At 39.3% G+C, this 23673-nt stretch overlaps 1 long non-coding RNA gene across 1 annotated transcript in view; it reads right to left on the minus strand.

Annotated features, from left to right (window-relative positions):
* Window positions 1-855: 855 nt before the first annotated feature.
* Window positions 856-23673, minus strand: part of LOC137155228 (uncharacterized) — an 83558-nt gene continuing 60740 nt past the window's right edge. The window contains exons 2-3 of the long non-coding RNA XR_010920389.1: window positions 11077-11258; window positions 856-1118 (exon numbers count right to left, since the gene is read on the minus strand). This is a non-coding gene — a long non-coding RNA (uncharacterized lncRNA). The remainder of the gene's footprint in view (window positions 1119-11076; window positions 11259-23673) is intronic.

Below are 23673 nucleotides of genomic sequence, written 5' to 3' on the forward strand. Positions count from 1 at the left end.
AAGTTACCCATTTCATTATGGATTTAATCTGCTCTTTCTGCCAGAGTGCATGAAAGGTTTTTACAGTTTAGATCAAGTGCTTGTAACTCCCTATTTTATATTATTTCTTCAACAATAATGTCCTAATTTCCTCCTCAAAAAAGTGTTCATACTGAATGACTTCACGCTTGCCTTCTTCTAATATTACACTAGATAAAATATTTATACAATCAATTGACAAAGAGCAATTTTTTCTTAAATGTTCCATTAACATGTAAATTTTCATATGATCTTTATCTCATATGCAAAATGTGCTTTGCAGTGCTCATCCTCTCCCAGACTGTTAACCCTTTTGTTGGCTATAAAGAATCCAGATGAAAACGGATTCAGTGGTATTATTCATAGAGCTACTATGAAAGAGCTACTATTCATTAAAAGGAAATGTAGCTTATAAAATAATTTGGCTCTCTCTTTTGCTGGCTGATTGTACGTGTGTGTGTGTACGTGAGAGACAGACAGAGCGACAGACACATTTGAGTTGTAAAGTCCTATATTCATGGGATGTAGACTTTATGTCTATGACTTAATAGCATGGCACTATTTAAGCAGAGTGTTTTAGTGAACACTGTGAATCTGAAATATTAGATCATAATAAAGAAAACAACTATAAAATAATCATTTGCACTTGAGGATCTCAAAACTGTTATTTTTAACAAATATTTGTTCAGTCTGAAAATACCACTATTAACAGTTTATCATCATTATACCTACTTTACTAATGGAGAAACTGAGGCACAGTGAACCTAAGTAACTTGTTTAATTAATCATTAGAAGGACACAGGAAGGAGACTAGGACAACAAATAAGTAGAAGAAAATGTAATGATTTTCTGTTTCTTTTTATTTGCGCCATGAGTTACTACTTTTACAATCCCAATAGAAGGACTATATGTCATCCAAAGGGAAAGTGCTCCAACTTTTTGGAGGTGGTTCTGGAAAAGTTTTCATCATTGAAGTTTCGTGGTGCTTTTATTCAAATGCCCGCCGTTATAGTTGATTGACGAGTTTCACATAGGCTTCTTTGACATTTTGACGGCAACATCCTCTGCTTCATTTTTGTTACCAGTCCTGATAACCTGCCCTGTAAGAGAACAACACATAAAATATTTATAGATTAATTATTGATCACCACAGGAGCCAGCAAACAGAGCTGAAAACAGGGGAGTTTGAGTGGGCCTTAGGGGCAGTGGGTGAGTTGTGTGGAGTTGTTGTCTTTGTTTTGTTTTGTTTGGGGTTTCCCCCCCCCTTCAGTTTGCAGGAGCTGATACTGGGAGGTGTATTGAGATCACCTGACCCTATTTAGGGGTCGGGGCTTCCCTAATTAGAGGCCCTATGAAGGCAGCCAATCAATCAGGCAACGGCACAGGAGCCAGCAAACAGAGCTGAAAACATAGGAGTGGGAGTTTGGGGAGGGAGTGTGTGGTGTTCTGGTATTGTTGGGGTGCTCGTTGGGGGTTGTTTTGATGGGTTTTTTTGTTTTTGTGTCTCTCACAGACAGGAACTAGGGGGAAAGGCTATGACAGATACAGAAGTGATAGTGGTAGTCACTCAAGCAATGGAAGAGACAATGAAGACGACTGGATGTGGAATGATCCTGTAGGGGGTACCTCCAAAGAGCTTCATTTGTATGAAGTGCAGCCTCATAGAGCTGATGGAAGAGAAGATTTGAGGGTTGGAGATGCAGGTGGAAACTCTGGTTGAGTTTAGAAGGGGGCTCGAGCAGATGATGGAGCAAAGGAATGAGGAGGCTGAAGAGAAAAACTAGACCTGCAGATGGAAGCAGGACCAAAGAACTCTGAGGAGAGAATGCTGGGTGAGGAAAGTGGCCAGTGGAAGTATGTGACTGCAAGAACCCAGCAGAGGAAAAGATGGGCTAGTGAAGGAGAAAAAGAGCTCAGAAACAGGTTTGCGGAGTTGGAAAGTGAAGAAGGGGCACAGCAGGTGGTTGCTGAAGGTGGGAGAGCAAGGAAGAAGAAAAGAGCAGCTAGTCCTATATAAAGAGTGGATGAGCCAATGGAGATACCACCAAATAAGAGGCTCAGGAGGATACAGGAACGGTTGCAGAGGATTGCTAAGGAGAATAGTAGACAAGATGACTTGCAGCCAGAAAGAACAGGGGATAGGCCGAAGAATCATACCATTACCAGGAAAAGTCATGATTTGGGGACTCCCTGCTGAGAAGAACAGACAGGCCTGTAAACATAGTTGATACGGAGAACAGAAGTGTGTGCTGTGTGCCGGATGCTAAGATATGGGATGTGGACCTGAGGCTGAAGGGGATTCTAATGGGAGTGGAAAAGAATCCACTGATTGTCCTCCATGTGGGTACAAATGAAATAGCTAGATTCTCGCTGAAACATATCAAAGGAGACTATGCTAGGCTGGGGAAAATTCTTAAGGAAACTGAGGCTCAGGTGATCTTCAGGGAGTTTCTGTCCGCCCCTAGAGGAGAACAACAAAGGCATGACAAGATTCTGATGATCAACAGATGGCTCAGGCAGTGGTGCTATAAGGAAGGCTTTGGGATGTATGGTCACTGGGAAGCATTCATGGACAGAGACCTGTTCTCTTGGGATGGACTTCACCTAAATAGGGAGGGAAATGCACTTCTAGGATGGAGGCTGACACAACTGATTAAGAGTGCTTTAAACTAGGGAGTTGGGGGAGATGCTCAGGTAATCTCCACACCTGATTTTAGCATTGAGAGGGAGGGAAATGAAGCAAGAAAGGACACAGCAGTGGGAAGCAGAATGGACATTAAGAGAAAGGATCATGTAGATACCGGTCTAATAGGCGATATTGGCAGTAGAATAACTGTGCCAAATCAGGTAAGGAACATGAGCGAAGCCAAACAGCAAAATTTAAGATGTTTGTATACCAATGTGAGTAGCCTAGGTAACAAAATGGAGGAACTAGAGCTACTGGTAGAGGAAGTGAAACCAGGTATTATAGAGATAACAGAAACATGGTGGAATAGTAGTTACGACTGGTGTACAAGTACTGGAGGGTATGTTCTGTTTAGGAAAGACAGATATAAAGGCAAAGGTGGTGGAGTAGCAATGTACATCATTGATGAGGTAGGCTGTAAAGAAATTAGAAGTGATGGAATTGATAAGACAGAGTCAGTCTGGGTAAAATCACATTGGGGAAGAAAACTACTAGAGTTTCCCCTGGGATAGTGCTTGGTGTGTGCTACAGACCACAGGGATCTGATTTGGACATGGATCAAGATCTCTTTAAGGCTTTTAATGAAGTAAATACTACTGGGAACTGTGTAATTATGGGAGACTTTAACTTCCCAGATATAGACTGGAGGACAAGTGCTAGTAGTAATAATAGGGCCCAGATTTTCCTGGATGTGAGAGCTGACAGATTCCTTTAACAAATAGCTACTGAAGCATCAAGAAGGGATGCCATTTTAAATTTGGCATTGGTGAGTACTGAGGACCTCATAGAAGAACTGATTGTGGGGGACAACTTTGGTTTGAGTGACCATGAGCTAATTCAGTTCAAACTAAATGGAAGTATAAACAAAAATAGATCTGTAACTGAGGTCTTTGACTTCAAAAGGGATAACTTTAAAAAATTAAGGGAATTAGCTGGGATAGTGGACTGGACTGAAGAACTCATGGATCTAAAGGTGGAGGAGTCTTGGAATTACTTCAAGTTAAAGTTGCAGGAACTGTATGAAGCCTTCAGCTCAAGGATGGGGAAAGAATTCATGGGCAAGAGTTGTAGACCAAGCTGGACGAGTAAGCTTCTCAGAGAGGTGATTAAAAGAAAGCAGAAAGCCTACAAGGAGTGGAAGATGGGAGGGATCAGCAAGGAAAGCTACCTCTTGGAGGTCATAACATGTAGAGATAAAGTGAAAAAGGCCAAAAGCCAAGTAGAGTTGGACCTCGCAAAGGGAATTAAAATTAATAGGAAAAGGTTCTATAGCCATATAAATAGGAAGAAAACAAAGAAAGAAGAAGTGGGTCCACTAAGCACTGAGGATAGGGTGGAGGTTAAGAATAATCTAGGCATGGCCGAATATCTAAACAAATATTTTGCCTTCGTTTTTAATGAGGCTAATGATGAGCTTGGGGATAATGGTAGGGTGGCTAACGGGAATGAGGATATGGAGGTAGAAATTGCCACATCCGAGATAGAAGCCAAACTCGAACAGCTTAATGGGACTATATTGGAGGAGGGGGGAGGAGGGGCTGGCTAATCTTCATCCAAGAATATTAAAGGAACTAGCACATGAAATTGAAAGCCCATTAGCAGGAATTTTTAATGAATCTGTAAACTCAGGGGCTGCACTGTATGACTGGAGAATTACTAACATTGTTCCTATTTTTAAGAAAGGGAAAAAACGTGATCTGGGTAACCACAGGCCTGTTAGTTTGACCTCAGTAGTATGCAAGGTCTTGGAAAAATTTTTGAAAGAGAAAGTAGTTAAGGTAGTTAAGGTAATTGGGATAAAATACAATATGGCTTTACAAAAGGTATATCATGCCAGACCAACCTGATCTCCTTTTTTTTTTTTTTTTTTTTGAAGATAACAGCTTTTTTAGACAAAGGGACTGCAGTGGATCTAATTTATTTAGATTTCAGTAAGGCATTTGATACGGTTCCAATGGGGAATTATTAGTTAAATTGGAAAAGATGGGGATTAATATGAAAATTGAAAGGTGGTTAAGGAACTGGTTAAAGGGGAGACTACAACGGGTCAGACTGAAAGGTGAACTGTCAGGCTGGAGGGAGATTACTAGTGGAGTTCCTCAGGGATCAGTCTTGGGACCAATCTTATTTAACCTTTTTATTACTGACCTTGGCACAAAAAGTGGGAATGTGCTAATAAAGTTTGCAAATGACACAAAGTTGGGAGGTATTGCCAATACAGAGAAAGATCTGGATATCATACAGGAAGATCTGGATGACCTTGTAAACTTGAGTAATAGAAATAGGATGAAATTTAATAGTAGAAAGTGCAAGATCATGCATTTAGGGACTAATAACAAGAATTTCTGCTATAAGCTGGGCACATCAGTTGGAGGTGACAGAGGAGGAGAAGGACCTGGATGTTCTGGTTGATCACAGGCTAACTATGAGCCACCAATGTGATGTGGTCATGAAAAAAGCTAATGCAGTCTTTGGATGCATCAGACGAGGTATTTCCAGTAGAGATAGGGAGGTGTTAGTACCGTTATACAAGGCACTGGTGAGACCTCATCTGGAATACTGTGTGCAGTTCCAGTCCCTCATGTTTAAGAAAGATGAATTCAAACCAGAATAGATGCAGAGAAGGGCTACTAGGATGATCCGCGGAATAGAAAACCTGCCTTATGAGAAGAGACTCAAAGAGCTTGGCTTGTTTAGTCTAACCAAAAGAAGGTTGAGGGGAGATATGATTGCTCTCTATAAATACATCAGAGGGATAAATACCAGAGAGGGAGAGGAATTATTTAAATTCAGTGCCAATGTGGACACAAGAACTAATGGACATAAACTGGCCAACAGAAAGTTTAGACTATAAATTAGACGCAGGTTTCTAACCATCAGAGGAGTGAAGTTCTGAAATAGCCTTCCAAAGGGAGTAGTGGGGGCAAAAAACCTAGCTGGTTTCAAAACAGAGCTTGATAAATTTATGGAGGAGGGTAGGATGGGACAGCCTCATTTGGCAATTGACTGATCTTTGACTACTGGTGGTAGATATACCAATGGCCTGTGAAGGGATGTTAGATGGGGTTGGTTCTGAGTTATCATAGAGAATTCTTTCTTGGGTGTCTGGCTGGTGAGTCTTGCCCACATGCTCAGGGTTTAACTGACTGCCATATTAGGGGTCAGAAAGGAATTTTCCCCCAGGGCAGATTGGCAAAGGCTACAGAGGTTTTTTGCCTTCCTCTGTAGCATGGGGCACAGCTCAATTGCTGGTGGATTTTCTGTACCTTAAAGTCTTTAAACTATGGTTTGGGGACTTTAATAACTCAGTCACAGGTCGGGATCTATTACAGGAGTGGATGGGTGAGGTTCTGTGGCCTGTGTTGTGCAGGAGGTCAGACTAGATGATCATATTGGTCTCTTCTGACCATAGAGTCTATGAATCTGTGAAAAATAAACCCATCCACAATTGACAATGCCAACCTAATGCTATGATGTAGATATAAATATTGCATCTTTCTACTTAGCATGGTAGAATGTAAAGAAGTAATCAGGCATTTAGAAAACTTATGTGTCACTAAGAGAACAAAGCACCACGGTTGTTTTGGGTTTTTTTTTATTAAATCCCTTCATTTTTTTTCTGGCTTGTGAGACAAAATAACAGGTGCTCCTGCCCACACAAATACATAAACCGAGAAAGTTAATGCCATGCACACACAGTGATGGTTTACCATGGAATCACTGTAGATCTATGCTATGGAACATGATTTTTAGTGGAGGACATTAGCATTTCTGGCCATCCGATCCCTCAGGTACACAGACTCTCCACCCGACATACTGCCAAGCCTAAAACTAACCCTCAAAACTAAAATATCTATTTGATAAAATCTAACTTCTTGGGGGAAAAAGCTTATCTTATAGAATACACATGGACTGAACAGCCCAGTGAAAAGAAAATAATTCTCTTATTTCTAAACAGTGCAAAAAGTGGACCTAACCATATTGCAAGAAGTCAATCTGAGGCCTGCAAAGCCTGAAAAAATGAAAATTTAGGTGGATCCACATTCCCATACCTTACAAAGAAATCAAGAGGTCACTACAACCACAGACCTTCCAAAGAGAATTTTGGTCCTAGCAATTGTTGAGTCTCCATAGTAATGTATATTTCCGTCCCTCTGCGCAATGAGATAAAGGTTCAGACTCAATAGGATCTGTATCTCTGTGGGTTCCAATGACAGCATAGTCTACTTGAGGTTTGGTCTCATGCTTACTGTAATCTCTTCAGAACTCTTTCATGTGCACTTTTTCTTTCTTATCGCCCCAAAATATTAACTAATCAAAACTTAATAATCGGGGAGGAGACTTCAATATAGGATCCTACTTATCTGTTAAACTGGGTCATAAATTGAATAAACTGACCCTAGGCTATATCATTACTGTACAAGAATCTAATCACACTATAGAACACCAAGAACCACTTAACTGTGAATCAAACTGTTCATTAAAGTTGTATTATCTTTTGTTTATGCTATAAAGAATTAGAATTTTAGATTATAATAGCATATTAGCTACTCAATTAGTAATTACACTCAGATTATATAGTAGATCTGAGTTGTGTAAGGTTAATTTCCCACATGCATGTGTGATGGCCACCATCTTGGCTGACACACCAGTGGATGAATCAGAAACATCTAGAACTAAAAGCATGAACACAGCCGGAGCTGAAGAGCCAAGACTCTGTAACTGGGGACTATGGCAACTCCTATTCCCTGTGGATGGGGCACAGGGTGGACCTTTGACAAAAATCACGGCACTGGGTTACACATGCAACTCGTTGTTGCTTTTATTAATATATTTAGTTAGCTAAAAATGGGGTGAGAGGGGGGGTTGGAAGCTTCTCCTAATACATTTACATGCACTATGATCCAAAAGTTTAACAATTGGCTGGACAAGGTGGGTAGGGTAATATCTTTTATTGACCAACTTCTGTTTGTGAGAGAGAGAAATTTTTGAGCTTACACAGAGCTCTTCTTAAGAGATGGGAAACATACTCCAAGCATCACAGATAAATACAACATGAAATAGATTGTTTAGCAGAAATAGTTAACACATATTTAAAGGGATCATTCAAGATGAAATGAAATGGATGAGCTTGGCGATATGTTTGGGGTAGATATCTGAGGGACCAACCACATAGACACTACATGACACTACATCACTCAGCCATTTCATCCCCACCCATTGCAATTTTATATTTAACAACAAATCCTTTGTACAAGCCATGGGAACAGCCATGGGTACTAGGGTAGCTCCCCAATACGCCAACCTCTTCATGGGCCACCCTGAAGAAGAATTTCTGGACAAATCCAACACAAAACAAATAATATATCTGAGATACATCAACAATATTTTCATCCTTTGGACCGACAACCTAGCCTCTCTCAGATTTCTACTACAATGTCAGTAACCACCACCCATCCATTAAACTCTCTCTAGAACACTCCCACTCTAGTATCAACTTTCTGGACACCACTATCAACTTCAGTAATGGAACCGTACTGACAACTATATACAAGAAACCCATGGATCATCACAATTACTTTCACAGATCCAGTATCCACCCCAAATACAACAAGAAAACTGTTATCTATAGCCAGGCACTCAGATAACACAGAATATGCTCCAAGGAGAAAGTCCAAAATATACATCTTAACACCCTAAAACCCCCTTCAAACAAGGACACTTCGTCAGAGAAGTAGATTGCATCATGGAATAGGTCACCAAAATACCCTGAGAGAACATGCTTCAATGCAAAAATAAACCCCCCTCCGACTGCCTACCTCTAACTGTCATCTACCACCCCACACTGGTACCCATACAGCATATCATTAAACATGCCATACTCAATGGGACCACATCCTGAAATAAATCTTTCCTGAAACCCCTCTTTTGGCCCTCAAACAGCTCATCATCAAAAGCAAGCTCCCCACAGACCAGGACACACCAGCTCCAAGCAGCACCAGACCCTGCCAGAACAACAGATGCAAAACCTGTAGATGTATTTCCGCTGCTAAGATGATCTACACCCTCTCCCCCCATACACCTTTCAAGAGCCATGGGTCCTAGACATGTCTATCACAACATGTGGTGTACCTCATCCAGCACACTAAATGACCCAGTAACAACTATGTGGGTGAAATCAGATAATCATTATGCTCTCAAATGAACTCACACAGCAAAGTGATAAAAGACAAAAGCGCCATATCACCTGTGGATGAACACTTTTTACAAGTTTATCACTCTAACTGTGGAATTCTGAGTACATTTCTCATATATGAAGAAAAGTTCTGAGTAAGCTTGAAAGCTTGTCTCTCTCAATGAGAGGTTGGCCCAATGAAAGATATTACCTCACTCAAGTTGGTATCTTGGGACCAACATAGATACTGCAACACTGCATATAAATGGCTTCCAAACACATTAAACATCTGACAAAATTATTACATTTAAAAATCAGACACATTACAAATTAGACAATCTCTTGCAGCATGAAAACATACAAATGAACAACTGCCTGACAAAATGTATGGAGACTTTGGAGCAATGATTTCAAAGATGGAATTGTTTTCTAAAACATATTCAGAACAGTTTGAGGGACCTCTGCAGGTTCACTCTCATATTGGACACTGTCTAGACTTCACAGAACGGATACTATCTACTCAAGAAGTTGTTGGAAGTGTTCCCAGTACTGATAGACATGCTTTGGGAATGAAAGATAGCAACTCTTTTCTAAGGTAAAACCTAGGGAGAATTAATTTTGCATTGAAGTTAGATCTCACTCCATTCAATCAATTGTACTATATCTAGGGAAATAGCTCATATAATTGTGACGCATCAAATCTGAAGGAAGTGTTTCCTTAGTACTACACTGCCAGCAAAAACAAAACCAGAACAAACACACATCTTAGCTGGATGCTTACATGAGCTTAGCTTACAGAATAATGGATTAACTCCCTGTTGGAGACAGTATAATTTGAAAAAAGTTAACTTCACAAGATTTAATGATCTCTGTATTAGCAGATGGGAGGACTCTTTTCAGATGTATACTGAGTAGAACTTAACATTAGGAAATATATGTACACTATGCTAAAGACAGACATTCTTATTAAAGTATATACTTGAACTTTTATATCTTCTCCAATAATATCCTTTTAATCATGGTCTGCTTGGAAGTCACCTGGATCATCTGTGGTAGCCATCACTAATTCCCTGGTTCTAGCGGGAGAGAGAGATACACCCACATCTTCTTTCTTGCTTTTCTCTTTCACTTTCAATTTCACAATTTCACTTTCAATTTAGATTTTCTAACATCTCTAGTTTTGTTTCTAATCATTTAAGCATGACATATTTTCATTAACAAGAAAGGCACCAAAAGCCTGCTCCAAAGTCCACTGAAGTTAATGGGAGCTTTTAATTTACTTCAGTGAATTTTGGAGCAGTGGCTAAGACAGAAAGCATATTTGTACTAATGCATACGTGTATATTTTCTTCAACTATCTGGAAAGGTAGTTATAGAGTTAACAAATTTAGCTTAGCAATGCATTTCCTACTTTAAAACGTAATAATATTTCATTTTTAAGAAAGGAAGAATCTACAGTCATTTATTATATGTTTTCTTTGAAAAGAACAGAACTTACCTCTCTCAACCGTTCTGTCTTACTGGCTTGGGCCTGTACTTCCTCCTTCAAATTTTCAAGCTTCTGCTCCATATATTGTGTTTGGGTTTCTATAGTTTTCACTTTCTTCAGCAGCTGATCAAACTTGGAGTTCAGGGAGTTCAGCATAGAATTCATTGTCTTCAATAAGGCAGAAATCTGGCGATTTTGAATACTCATGCCAGCAACCTCAGAACTCACAGGCAATTCCGGAAGAGCCTCTCTATCAGGGAAAGGCATTGTTTCATGTGACGGGGAGGAGGCTCTGGCTCTAAGAAAAGTCTTAGTGCAGGCAAATTTCCTTTTTTGTTTTGACATTTTGGTACCTTGCAATAATCTCTCAAATGTCTGTGAAAGTCCAAAAGCTAGCTAATTTCCTGGGGTGGGACAGTGGGTATTATTATTATTGCTATTATTATTAAATCATTTGATTAAGAAATTTCACAGGCACAAAATTTTTGTTAAATCCCAATATCAAATCTTTGTTGAGTCAAATGTTACCAAAAAAGATAGGTCTTCTGAATGAAAGAGGTGCTTTGTGGATGGTTATAATCTTTTTCTTCCTAACTCTTTGGGTGATCCATCAAAGAGCTCAAACACAAACCAGAAACCCACAAATCTAAGACTTAGCTAGACTCTCCCCATCTCCCTGGATTCCAGTGACATCACAGTCTAACTTACCCTTGCTGTGACAAATACCTCATTGGAACCCTATGATGTGCCTTTATTGGATGCAGTGTAGTTTGTGGCTGCATCATTGGATTGGGATTCAGGAGACCTGGGTTCCGTCCTTGGCTCTGCCGCTGGCCTACTGGGTGAACTTGAGCAAGTCACTTCACTTCCCTGTGTCTCAGTTTCCCCATCTGTAAAATGAAGATAATGAGATTTACCTTCCTTTTTAAAGTGCTTTGTAAGCTATAGATGAGAAGCCCTGTGTAAAACAGCTAGGTATTATTATTTATAGCCTCAAACCATTGAAACTCACCTTGCTTTTGGAGTTTCTATGCAAAAAGCAAACATATGCAACGTTCTTAGGAACCTCTAATGCAAGTTAATCAGCCTGGGTCAGATGTCTGCACAAATCTGTTAAAGGATTTTCATGGTAGTAGGCCATGCGGAACCATCCCTTTCCTCTGTGTAATCTACCTTCAGCAAGCTATGTGAACTTGTCCCTCAGGATCCTCCTTCCCTGTAACAGGCTCTCAGATTTTCTCAAACAATTCCCAACCTCTGTCTTTTATTTTGAAGTGCCTCCTGGGAGGGCGGGGGGAGGAAAGGGCTAAAAGCCATCATCAGTCTCACTTCCCAAAGTTTTTGTGACTTAGGACCATGCTTCATGTTGACAGTGTCAGGATATGAACTGTGATACAGATTAGCCAATATGCTGATGGGCAGTCTTGAAAAAGAGAGGGTAGCAGCAAGCACTTTACACTGCCCATAAGGCCATAGTCCTGCAATAAGCTCTATCCTATCGACTCTGATGGGTGCAGGGGTGCACATGTGGTGCTCATTGTAGGATTGGGGTCCAATTCATTTCTTACTTATAGCACTGGCAACACACTCTGTTGCAGAAATGTTATGCCTTTGGGACTAAACCATTTCAAAGCCCTATAACATTGTGTTCCTAATTTGGGATGCCAAAAGCAAGCAAATGATTGATTTCTCTTACCAAACTCTTTATTTTCCAAGGCTTTGTGCACAATACAATAAAAATCAATTCCACCAGAAATGTGAACAAAATCCAAGCATTAGCTATCTTCGATCAATTCAGGCCAATACAAATACAGGGAAAATAATATTGCTCCACAGTATAAAAACATATAAAATATTCCTTGAGGCAGTAGCCCATTCCAAAATGCCAAGAATAATACATACAATAATACACATATTGAGTTTTTATGGAGACAGCACAACCCCTGAAAGACACAATTTTATTTTTAAACCAGTGCCACCAACTGTAGCTATTCTAAAGCATAAGGAGATTAGTTAGATGTCCTGTTGTGTGTACTTTGCCAGCGCAGTTCATCTGAGCAGAGTGGAATGTCTGGAAGTAAGGGAAGACAAGCTCTAAGGTGGGCGATACATAAAGGGTCCACATGAACTCACAAGTCCCAAATAGCCTGAGCCTGGCTAACTCGTGCATTCTTGCAATTCGTTGCATGGGAATCGACTGCTCCCTCTGCACAAAGCCTGATTTAATTGCAGAACCAGGGCCTAAGACTTACCTACCTCCTTACACTGGTGACATCTGGATTGACTGAGCTGGTCAGTCAGTCTTCCACTTAAAAACAAGGGTGATCTAGGTAGGTAGGTGACCTGATTATGGTCATCCTTGGCGCCACTCACCCTATTGCTCTCTTGCTTGTTTGATGGTATCACTTGTTGTTTCATGTCTACTGTCAGGTGAGGCTTCCACACCCTACTTCCCTACACTCCAGGAAAGAACCAGTCACAACCACAGTCCTTGGGCTCAGGGAAAGACAGGGACTGCTTCCTTCTCACACTGAAAACAGGAAGCCTCCTTCTCCACAGCAGCCCACAGAACAGGATGGGCCCTGAGGGGAGCAGTCTGCATCTCCACGTGCACTGCCTGCGCTTTGCTGGTGTCACAATTCCTCTCCATACCCAACACAAGCCCATGACTATTCCTGATTAATTGTGGCCCTTAGAGTGTAAGATCTCCAGGACAGGAAGGGTGTCCATTTGTCTGAAACATACTGAGCATGCTGTGGGTGCCTAGCAAACAACTCAGATGGTCACAGTGTTCATTTCCATTGATTGGTGCTTTGTGGACATTTGCTTGTATCTCCAAACTACTACACAATTCAGTATGACTGGCAGGGTCAGTTGAGAAGAAGCCCCGCTATGCCTAGGGTTGCATGGTGGTCATGGCTGAGGCCTTTGCCGAGCTGTGAGGGCAAACACATACCTTTCCTGTATTTACTAGGTTAAGTCCTGGTTTGCTCTGACCAGTGCTACTAGCCCCTCATCTAAATGAAGTATTAAATTCAGCCAAAGTGATAATGAAATAGCAAAAGAAATGGCACTCTTTAAAGAAATAAATACCCTTCATTTAAAAAAAATTTTTTTAAAGAAGAGCAGGTTGAAGAGGGCACTGTTTGAACTGTGTCCCTGTTTCTCTCTCCTCAGGTTGCCAGAGGTAGAGAGAACTGCTGCAGAGGTAGGTTGCATGGTAATTAGGGAGTGATGCACTTCTTGTTTCACAACAGCAGGCCCGTTAAGAAGTGACTCCGACAAGCTCCAAAGGGAACCCCCTGCATCATGTTTGCCGTGGCCTAGAATCTGTGATGTTAGGAAAACTGAGTAGAGCATCAGGCCTCCAAGGTGGATGCTGCCAACCCTTTCTTACCAGGGGGTAGAAAGCCATACTAATTTAAACATTTCATGTTCGATGAAAGTGGTGCCTTTAAACTGTTGGCAGAAATGGCCTTCCAGGTTGCTGAAGTTAAACTACATTGGCATTGCCAAAAAATAGCAGTAGAGCGTTCCAAGAAGTCTGTCCCTGGGTAGGCTGGTGGAATACAGTGCACATAGTCAGCAATATTAGGGGGGAAAAAGACACTGTTGATTAGATGCGGCAATGAGAATAAGAGTAATAAATTAGAAAGGGTTTATTAAAAAAGGATGCTCCCTTTTTTCAGTTTTGGGTAATTCCTGGAAACCAGGAAACAATTAAGTGTAGGAAATAGATGTACACAACGTGACTGAACACAACAAGACTTCTAGGCTAAGGCAAATGCATGTTAAATGAATGTGAATTCTGAGCCAGATCCTGAGCTGGTGCAAATCGGCTTAACTTCATCAACTTCAGTGGAGCTCAGGGGCACTGGAATGATGGATGCTGGGGGGTGCGGCAGCACCGCCTGGTTTGAAGTGGTTTTCATCATATGCAGGGTTTAGAATTTGTTCAATGGCTCTCACTACACCTACTATAAAAATTATTCCAATGCCACTAATGGAGCTATATATATTTACATCAGCTGAGGATCTCATCCAATATGGCTGAGTGTTGTCATTTGAATACACTTTTTCATCCATCCTCTTCTCTCCATGTTGATTTTAGGAGTCAATCTTTTCTCCAAAGACTGTTGAAAACATTAAAGAATCTCTTCTGCTTTATGGCCAGAATTTGGCCCTTAGGCTCATTCATCTCCCATTAAAGTCAATGGAAGCTGAGCAAGGGAAGAATTTGTATGTAGTTTTTGTTGCCTTCCAGTACTTGATTTGCAATTTTACTTCCATATTTATCTTGTATATGATTACATTGAAAAGTATATGTAAGTTTATCTAATTTCACTGGGACCTTTCAAAATGAGATGCACAGAAGTGCTTTACTAATCCACCTCTGAAACACCCTCACCTTTTGGGTGGAATGCAGTAGCTCTTTACCATTGCACAACATCCCTAGTAGAGCAGAATATTGTATCCCATTGAAGCTACACAGGAAATTTAGGGCTAGATTCCTGGTAGAACTCCATTGAGATCAAGAGAGCTGTGCCAATTTACTCCACTTGAGAATGTGTCCCCATTATCCAAATTAGAATTTGGACAGGACAGGACACTGGGACTAACACTTCACCACTGCTGTACACATGCATCCACGCCCACTCACCCATGAAAAATGCAGGATATTTAATGATTGCATAAATTATATAAATATAGTTAGGACTAGAACAAAAAAATGGGAAGAGAAATTATTAAGAACGTCCTGGAGATTGTTTTTAAGACTTCAACAAAAAATGGAAATTAGATAGAAAAGTTTCTCAATGAAGAGACTCACCCCAGGAGAGTCACACTCCAGTGATTAGCCCACTCCCCTGGAATACGGGAAGACGCAGGTTCAAATCCCTACATCAAATGAGGCAGAGCAGGGTTTTGAAAACCGGTCTTCCACATTCAAGGTGACTGCCCTAACCACTTGACTATTCTGGGGTGAGTCTCTTTTGCACGCATGTGTTTTTTCAAGAAAAAAAATTGGAAGGTTTCAGTTTTGTTCTGATACAGAATGAAAACAAATATTGCAACGCCAAAATTTTTTATAAAACAAAATTCTAATTTTCCAGCTAACCGTAGTCAGGACTTAGTTTTATATCTCATCTGGAAGGAGAAACTTCCATAGTATGGTGTTCAAATGCTATGCTGTGTTACTGCTTCAATACAGAGAGCATAGAGCTACGAAAGGAACCACGAAAACTACTTGCGTTGGGGATCTTCTATTAATAATAATGTAAATTGTTAGCCTGACCCTGCTAAGCCTGGGTGATCTGATAGGATTGGCAGATATGATAACACAATTTTCCTGTCATGGACAATTTTAAAATTTGCCTTGCTACCCTCCATCTCTTTTGAGCAAGTCCAGTCAGGTCCTAATATTTGTCTTCCTCAAGAAATGTTTTAGATGTCAAGCCAATCAAAGAGTTTTGAGCAGAAAACTGTAGATTTTTTTTTAAATAAATCACTTTTTGTCAGCTTCTGCCCCTCTTCACTCTCCTTTAAGTTTTCAGGGTTTTTTTGTTTGTTTGTTGGTATTTATATATTTTTTGTAAATTCTGCTCACCACATTTGGACTTGAAAGCCATAGTAGAGCACTGGCTGCTTTTTCTTGTGCAATCCCATAATACCACAGTTGCCATGAACTAATGATATGTGAAATGTTTCATCCCTGTAGATTTTCCTGCTCAAACATTTTATAAATAAATAAATAATTAAAAACAATGGCGTGCACCATGTTCCAGACCTGAATTCCCGGAGAAGCTCAGGTCCTTAAACTGAATAATTTGCCTCAGCTTGCGTATTGCAAAACCCATTCAGCAAAAGATTATGGGCCTTTAAGTGCCATCCAGGCCTGAAATATGACTCTAGGGCTTTGGGATGTCAGAACTGTTAGTGAATATTCTTTTCTGGCAGCACTAAAACTACCCTTATTTAGCAATCATGGAGCAAGTGAAGGGAGTGGTGGAGAGAAACAATCTGACAGAGGGGATTGAATATAGCTCAGAAGAAACAGAGGTGTACTTTTCATGTTTGGCCACATTAATTCTTTATGGAATAAAATGCATTTGTAAATCAAAAAGCAGATGCAGATTTATATTCCCACTTAAATCTCCCCAAAACACATAAATGATCACTGAGAATTCCTTTTATTTCAGGGAACCATTTATGAGGGTGCGTGAGTGGGTGCAGGTACTATACATGGAGAGTCTCCCGTAGAATGAATGGCTTCTTCTGCACTTTATCGTGAAGAAGAAATAGATTAAACTGAAAATTATTATCATCATCTCATTAAATGCAAAATCATCTCCATAATAATACGTCCATGACTCAATCTCTAAAAAATTCAGAAGGTACTTTGTAACATGAAAGCAAAAGGAGCTTTTGTCATTATTTAGGCCTGAACTGTGACATCCAGCCAAAGCTATGAGATGGAGGCAGTTCTGAGCCACCCATTCCAGTGGGAGCTCCCCCAGAATATTGCGCTTAGCCACCCTTAAAGAGACTGCAGTACCTCTTTCATGCCAAACCCAAACCTCTGCCTCCTTCCCTTCCCTTTAGTGCAAGTTAAGGCCTACACTGAGTTTAGTCCCATTGAGTCGTTGCATTCCCTGAGCACCAGGACTTCTATTGTTTCCAAGTTCCTGCTTGGGGAGTGAAAAAACGGGAAGAGGAAAACTTCTTACACTCTGATCCATCACCAAGAAAACACCAGCACTTCTATTATGTACTTAGGACCTTGCAATGCCTTTGGCTCTAGTTTTAGAAAGGCTGCACTCAGGAACTCAGTCCCTCGAACTGACTCACCGTCTCCACCCCTTTTTCTCTTCTCTTTACTCCATTTTGGCTGTGGGCAGCATTAGCTGTAAGCTATGTGGATTCTTGCAGACTCCTGTCAGGGCAATTTACACTTATACCCATTTACAAATGGATGAGATAGGAGGAGTTTGAGTTAAGATCCTTGTGTGGTCCCCAGCACTGTGATGTAGGCCTGAACCAGAGCCGGCCCAGGCCAGAGATACGTATTTGAAGCTTTAGGGTTAATCCTCACACTGAGAGAATAAAACTAGGCATTATAGATAGGGATGTTCCTGACACATTGATTGTTTGTTCATGCCACCCCAGACTCCATTATGATAATTGACTGCTTGAACATATGAGTGGAAACATCCTGCCTAAACATTTTGTGATTTAACATTTATGACACATTGGGGCCCTGTTTGTGAAGATCTATGTATGAATGTTTGGGGACATCCTGAAATCTAATTGTGATAATTTACAAGTGAAGTAAAGTGCCAATGCATACCAGGAATGTGGTGGATGTGTAAATCATGGGGCAATAAGAGAGAAAATAAGATTTCTTTTATTTCCTTTTAGTAAAATTGGTATTAATAGAATTGGTGTAGGTATAAGGATGTTATTATGTTAGTAAATAAGTATAAGAATGTACCAATGTAATGGGATAAGAATGTAAAGATTTTTAGTAAGTATGAATGCAGAATGAATTCAGTCTGAGTCTGCTGATATAAGATGGCAAGGAAGTAATTGCTGAGGTAATGGTTCTCAGCCTCCAAGGGCAGGAGGGAGAGAAGATGCTTTTGTTTAAAGAACTTTTACAACCCAGATGGCCGAAGATCAAGTTAACCCCAGAAAACAGGGGAGTAAACACCCAAGGACAGGAACAAGACAAAGTGTGAAACAGGAATGAAAGAATAATGGGAAAGCTGTCACACTTGCAATATCAAACGTAATTGACGATTACATGAAACAAGGAGACTATCTGATGTGACAAAATCCATAGACTTGAATGGGGATGGATAAGTATAAAAATAGGGAGAAGAAACCTGGACTTTGGGCTCATTCTACAAACCCCAAGGAGCATCATGTCGCGACCGACAAAGCCTGGCTCCATCCTTGTGTCTCAGTCACCTGGCCACTGATTGAGCTCGAGCAACACAGAAGCTGGTAATTATATCTCTCCTGCAGAACTGTGTGTGTGTTTGTGTGTGTTTTAGACAATTGCTTTTTCAAATATTTTCTGTATTCATAATAAACGCAGCATACTGCCTTGTCCCCTGAATAAGATCCTGCTGTTTATTTCATAAGTGTAACACTTGTGATGCCCGGATCTCCTCCTCATGTTATTCCCCTCCCTCACCCTGACTCTTGTTTAAACAGATTCTAAATGGGGAAAATCTGGACTTCTTAGTTCAAAGAAAGGGGCAAATTGAACTGCTTCAATATTCCTTGAGTATAAGGAAGAGTGAAATATGGTCTTAAACACTTAGCACATTTCCTCTCCATGTATGAGACACACACTGCTTTTGACTCAGGCTTTTAGGATTGTTGGACTGGGTCACGGATACACCCTTTTAAGCATTCTGAAGATCTTGACTATGTATTTTCATTTAACATTGTTTAATGTTTTAGTTACACTGTTGGTATTAGTGATTATTCTGTTGACTTTTTTATTGACCTTTAAGGGGATGTGTCTGATTTTTCACATTGTGCTTCAAGTGTAACAATCCAAAGGATAATAAATAAATTTTGAAACTGTTAAAAAAAATCAGAAAATTTACAACTTAGACCTGAAATTGTATATTACATTTGTCACTATTGCATATTAAATACAATATACACACATTATACCATGTATAAAATACAGTATATTCCCTGTGTCCTTGGAGAGATTCTATCCACTCAGAAGAACTTTAAAAGAGCAATCCACAATTTTAAGGTAATTTTTTAGAATATGAAACATCTGCATTTCCATTTCACAAAGTTGAAAACGGTCTAGCCCAGATAAAGAGTGAAGGGAGTGGTTGGTCTAAGATTAGTTCTGTTTATTTATTTATAACTAAATATTTATTTAGGAATTTTTATTAGTTCTATTTATTAATCTATTTTAGGTCTTGGGCCAAGATTTTCAGAAGGTACTGGTAATTTTAGGTGCCATTTTTGGGTGTCCAACATAAGGCATGTTACAGTGCCTCATTTTGAGAAATTGCTGAGCAACCACCTTCTGAAGCATCAGGACCCTTATAGGTGTCTCAGATTGGGCAAATAAAATGAAAACATCTAGAGTTGCTAATCACATCTGACAGTATATGCCAAGGTGCCAATTAAATATAACTCGCTTGCTGGACAAAGTATATTGGCTGTATGCCAATACAAAGCAAAATATTTGATCGTTTGGAGAAAGGAAATGAAGAAAAATCCCACATACCCCATTAAAAAGGAAGATGGAAATAGGTAGACAGGAAGTGATCACCTCAGAATTTGCTCAAGACACCCAGATTTACACATATATATGATACAAACAGTGCCAGTGAATTTTTAATGCCTACAAGAGCCCAGGTAACATGCACTGGTTCCAGAGGAAGCATGTCACCTGCTAAACCATCGACACCATTTCCTGAACCATGCAGATTTTCCTTGGAGGTCTAATATTCTGCTTAGCTCATGAGATCTAATGGGAATTACCACACAAAGCTACGCTTGACCTAGCCAATTATTAACTGCACAAATAGGAGTTTATCCAGGAAAGGCTGAAAGATACTTAACTATCAAGGATATCTAAGCAGAGAATATAATATGTTTTCCCTCTAATATGAAATTAATCTTCATGAGTGAAAGGTCTGATAAATCATGAGTTTGTGTGTGTATGAGCAGAGAAGCCATCAGATTAGTAGTGGCTGAATACTAAATTGGAAGATGTGGGATTTTCAAGGTTTCCACATTGCCCTGGTTCTCAATTTCTTTTCCAACATTTAAAATAGGTTTCTAAACTAAATTATCCACATCTTGAAGATTTTTTATGCCATTATTTCCTGACATTGATGCATCAAAGAAGTTAATAATCTAGAACAGGCACCAAGGGGAAGGTATGTTTTAAGTTCTCCCAGTCTTTGGCAACAGTTTAAGGGGATAGAGAAAGTCATAGCTGTATCACAGTCTTAACAGAGCAGAATCAAAATATGTGAGTTTATTATAATGTCCACATTAGAGCAAGTCTTGGAGTTTTATGGATTTTTCAGGGTTTTTTGGAAGTGAAATGTCAGTTTGCTATATATTTTTGTGCTGTAAATATGACAAAGCCACTTTCCCCTTTAATAAAAGCTCTAAATAAGTTGTATTTACAAATTGTGAGATGACTCACAGCATAACCCCATACTATGAAACATAAGGAACACAGCTGATCACACCTATTTGTAACAAAGTGAATGTTTTCTAATAAAAAGGAAATTTTCATACATAGCATTGTGTTGAAATAATAGTAAACTGTTTAACTTGTTTAAACTGATATGGTCAGAAAAATCAAAACAGTAATTTAAAACTATCCCTTAAAGGAAGTCTAAAAAAAAATCTTCTAAATATTTCATCCAGCAGTTTAAAAACAAAATCTGGTGACAGACATTTAGGGCCCATTCTTACATATACTTACACTAAAATAAATGAAATACTTACTGTATGTGAGTATGCTCAGATGCATAATTGTTTGCAGGATCAGGCCCTTCACTTGTTAAATTCATAGATACTAGGCCAGAAGGGACCATTATAATCTAATCTGACCTTCTGCATAACACAGGCCATCAAATTTCATATGTAAAATAATTAGGGTTCTCAGGTTTAACTGATAACAACAGCAACTACCCCATGGAGACTTTAAAAATGTGTCAGGCAAATTAACACACAGAAGTTATGCTTTGATGTGTATCACTGAAACATCATCAGAGCTAAACTAATTCATGCCCAGGAATTCCCGGATTTAAAACTCCGTCCATGACATTCTTCCTGCTCCTGCTCTGGGGAAGACTAGGAAGACTGTGCTATTGCTTTTGTCATCTATCTTAATATTCTTAAGCCTCTCTCCAGGCAATGGCCTAAGATATTTTTTGCTTTTTGTTATTTACTTGCCTGAAATGATTGTGATATGGCGCCTGAGGCTTCCACAGGTGCTCTAAGGAGTGAAACTGATGCAGCATTTTTATATATCTAACCCTCACCAGTGGCAATAGCCTCAATTTCTATGTTTTCTTCCATAGTTATTTATTTATTTTAACTGTATGAAGCTTGGAAAAAAATCTGCTGGTTAATTCTTCCTGAGACCCTTTAACCATTGTTACTTTCTAAAGCACAGTTCCACCTGCGTTATTGATAAAACTGGCTGCGTTATTTTTTCCACTCAAAAACTATTCCTCGGTATTTATTAATTCCATCAAATTAAAATTCCCTGGAGATATAGATCAGCAGATGAATATGCACAAAGATTTTATTGTAGAAGAGATGAACAAGCAAGAGACTCTGGATTGGCAGCGCTTTTTAAAAAAATAATAATTTATTTTTTAGTCCAAGTGTGATATTACATCAAACAAACATTGGAAAAGGAAAAAAGGAACATTTCTGGTGATTTCCAAGAAGACTACAATTCACATGGTTGGGCATGCTTTATCAGAGACTCGCCTTAACGGAGTCGATAACAGAAAAGTCACATTGCTTTGGGGCAAATCTGTCGTTCCTTCACAGTCACAAAATTCAAATCTGTGAAGCTGACAAAGATCTAGGCACATGAGCTGGCATGGGCAAAACTGAGGTATGAACTTAATCTAAACCACTCTCTGCATCGGTGAACTTTTCCCTTAGTGTCAACCAGCAACTAAAACTGTCCCACCATCTGGTCACATGTTTGTGTAACACAGAGCGGATAAATATCCATTTTGGAAGTGCCTATGCGCTGGGCCAGAATTTAGGTGCAGCTATCAGGGTTGGCAGTTGGGATCCATGTGAATTCTATTAGCACAAGACCACTGAATATTCATGAACTTCAGCTGAGGTTCATGAATTTGACTCAGACCCCAAGCCAACCTGCATTTGGTTGGGTTCAGGGTTCTAGCCAAACATTTCATACAGCCCTACATGTGACCTGATCTATTTAAATAGATGTCTTAAAAAATGATCTAGTTACTGAGGCCTGATATATCAAATTGCAACTGTTTTTTTTTTTATTTGCCCCAGTTATGAACTCCTGAAAAAAGTGGTTTATGGTGGAAATGCTGAGACACGGCTTCAATTAGACTATAGTGGTGCTGTCAGGTGCTGATACCAATGACCTTAAATGTAAATGTTTTAAGAAAGGCACCACTTTTGTCAGGACCAAAATGATTTCCAGCTTCCAGTTCATCATTTTAAAAATGGGGGGCCATAATTCAATTAAAGACAGAAACATTAAGCATACAGTAAAAACATCACACATTGATGATTTATATGTTTATATTGACTAATACTATCAGTGAAGTATTTCCCTTAATCAATATTAAAAGACCGCTACAATGATTTAAATGTTTAGATGTCAACATTCCAGTCAATATTTGCTTTCATTCATAAGCAGGCATGATAGAATTGGATTTTTGTTTTGTTTTGTTTTTTATAATTTCAACAGATAATACTGATGATTATTTTAAGTATTTTTTCCAGTAATTTAGCCATTTAAATTTTCACAGTTGAAGAAATTATGGGGGATCAGAAAATAATTATTCAATGACAGTAGACACTGAGATTCAAAAAGTTCAAATTTTATAACCATTACACAAATAGTCAACACATGTCAAAATATACAAAGTAAATATCCTTAAATTAAACTCTGAAAAGTTCTCAAGCAGCATTTTGCTTACTTTACCTATCTGTAAATGTTGGTTATTATCAATGGAAATATTTTCCTGTTAGTTTGTGTGTGTATAGTGAAATCAACATTTACTGATAAACTTCCAAGCCTATTCATAAGCATATTCTTATCTGTGAGCCATTCATTTCCAATTTCCTCAACAAATGAACTATTGCAGCAAAATGTTACCTTCTTGCTTATTCTTAGCCCTAATTACATTCAAATGTTCATTTTTTACTAACTAAGAATAAGCATTTTGCAGGGTCTGTGCATTTTTGCATAGGTGAATTTGATAAGATCAGCGGTCCTTCTAGTCCAACATCCTGTCTCTAGCATTGCCCAGCACCAAGTGTTAAGCCGGAAAAAAATTACAAAACTAGATATGGAGTAGCCAGAAAAAAGTTCCTTCTGAACCCCCATAGATTGGTATACGCCCTGAAGCTTACCCTTATGCAACACAAGAATATAATACTATCAAAGGCTTAAGCCAAGGTGATAAACATTGAGTGTATCTGCTGTTTTAGTTTTCTATCAACACTTTCATTATAGAACTAAGCTCCTGATCGTGGCAGGGGCTATTAGAGATAGTATATTTCATAATTAAT

Source organism: Emydura macquarii, unplaced genomic scaffold, assembly GCF_026122565.2.
Source record: "Emydura macquarii macquarii isolate MOO-44397 ecotype Brisbane River unplaced genomic scaffold, CSIRO-AGI_Emac_v2 contig_295, whole genome shotgun sequence".
In the NCBI taxonomy this organism is placed as follows: Eukaryota; Metazoa; Chordata; order Testudines; family Chelidae; genus Emydura; species Emydura macquarii.